General features: G+C 39.3%; 1 pseudogene; it reads right to left on the bottom strand.

The window, feature by feature from the left end:
* Nucleotides 1–747: 747 nt before the first annotated feature.
* LOC122477362 lies at nt 748–1,893 on the bottom strand (annotated as a pseudogene).
* Between the last annotated feature and the right edge of the window lie 456 nt (nt 1,894–2,349).

The raw sequence follows: 2,349 nt of genomic DNA, 5'->3' as shown, positions 1-2,349 counted from the left end.
AAAGTTTTACTAATGTATTATTATTTCAGCAAAGTTATTGCAACAGGTTTAAAAGACAGATACACTGTTACAAGCTATAAAGTAACAAAGGAATTTTATAAAATTAAAATATTACACAGGCTGATGGGATTTACTTAATAACTAACAGATCCATAAAAGAAACTAAATCTGAAAGTTTAAATCCAGTATTAGCACCTAAAGTATCTCTGAAAGTAGAACTTTTAACTGTTTCATTCTTTCCTAATGTATTTCTTAACTTCCTTGCAAATACAGTGCTCTCAAAACCCCAAATATGAATGAAGGGTGTAAGAAACCCTGACACTAAGAACATACAGCCAGAAGAACTATAAACACAGACTCTGACTTGAGAGTTTTAGTTGGAAATCACTGAACTTACTGTATTTGAACCAATCCTAAGATTTCTGTGCACTGAATACTGTATACGAGGAAAGTCTATGAATCATAAGGTTTGCCAGTAGGGACAGTTAAAAATTAGCAATATACAGTATTATTCCTATCAAATTTTTTCTCATAAGTTATATTTATAACAAAACTATAATTAAAATATTTATTATACTTGCTTATTACACATTCAGGGACACAGCAGGGACATTTATGTGTTTGATGGTTTAGCATCCACTTTATTGTGCTTACTTATTTTTGTAAGGAACACACAACACATACTACATCTTCCCAACATTCAAGGTAATGCAATAAAAAAATTCTCCAAAGAATAATAACTTGAAATTGCATTAAATACTGTTTTAATTAGGAATAACTGTTATAATAAAACAAGTAACATTATACATTATTTTTCCAATGAGCTTCAGTTGGAGAAACTGAACAGCAGAAATAAATCTTTAAGATTTTGGCCATGGAAAAACTGGTAGATCTGGGAGATGTGTTAGCAAAACCACAGACATGGCCTACCTTTCACCAAAATCCCGGAGAAAAGCATTTTCTGAATTTGGGGGAAATAACACTGAACACTGGCTAAGATGGGACTCACTGAAGTCTCAAGCCACCTGGGAAGCTGGCCGCAGGAATGAGAGAACCACTGTCCTGGTGGCAGGTAAGAAATGAATTTTGTTTTGGGTTAATGGCTTATTTTATTAACGGCTTTGAATAAAAAAAGTGAAATGCTTCATTGTGTTTTCTCAGAAACTAATCAAGAGATTACAGAGTCCTACACAATTTGGAGACACAAAGTGGATGCTGAGTGACCAAAGGTCACTCCAGGTGTGGAATTTTAGACAGTTAGTCCTTGGAGTAAATGGCAACGTGGCTCTGGCAGCAGATACAAAGGAATGATGCTCTGGGGAGGAGGTAGGGGACACTCTGCGATCGGCCAGTGGATAGGTGAGGGTCCCAGCTGGAGGAGAGATCTTTAATTCAATGGTTTATCTCCCACTGCTCATGCCTCTGTCTTCATAAATGGTGATTTCAATAACTTGAAGTCCTCTCTCAATGTGATCTATCAGGAGGAGGCCTTGGGGAGTATATATCTTCTCATTCTGCTCTTGAATGTATTTGGACACTTTCTTCACAACCCTCTCATAATGAGTTTCCATGCATAAGAAGATGGTGTAGGCTGTTAAGCAAGCCAAGCAGCCTTCAAGATATGATTGACTCCCAAATTCTCTGCTTCTGCATAAAGGTTATTTAGAGTTCCAACTGTTTCTTCAAACTGCTGCCTATCAATCAGGTTCTCCAGCTCCGCAGGGAACTTGGTCTGGAACTGGCAGCGTGTGCCACTGCTGTAGTCTTGCTGAATGAATACCTTCCTGGACACTGACACCTGCTGCGGCCTTATGGTGAGAACAGGATGGGCATGCCGCCTCCTCTGCCTTCCGCCTACCGAGGTATAGTGCATTTAAAGAGACCAAACATGCCCCTGGAGAGAAAAGGGGAAATTCAGCCCACCATAGTGGTTTTGGCTTGAGTAAGCTTGATCCCATGTTTGTTACTTGGAGTTGAATTCCAGTTTATGCCTACCCAAAGGATTTTACAATGCATGCTGAAAGAGACAGCCCCATCCAGCAATACCAGCAATGAACTAGAAGTCATAATGGCCCCTTGGTAGAGAAATATTCACCAGGCCACTGAATGGATAGATTCAAGGTGATATGGTATTCCTTCACTCATTCTTTTCTTTCTTTTTTTTTACATTAATGTTTATTTTTGAGAGAGAGAGAGAGAGACAGAAGAGGAGATGCAGAAAGAGAGAGGGATACACAGAATCCGAACAGGCTCCAGGTTCTGAGCTGTCAGCACAGAGCCCAATGCAGGGCTCTAACTCACGAACTGTGAGATCATGACCTGAGCCAAAGTCCAAGCTTAACCGACTGA

This window comes from Prionailurus bengalensis, chromosome X, assembly GCF_016509475.1.
Source record: "Prionailurus bengalensis isolate Pbe53 chromosome X, Fcat_Pben_1.1_paternal_pri, whole genome shotgun sequence".
In the NCBI taxonomy this organism is placed as follows: Eukaryota; Metazoa; Chordata; class Mammalia; order Carnivora; family Felidae; genus Prionailurus; species Prionailurus bengalensis.
This window is presented reverse-complemented; position numbering and strand designations above follow the sequence as displayed.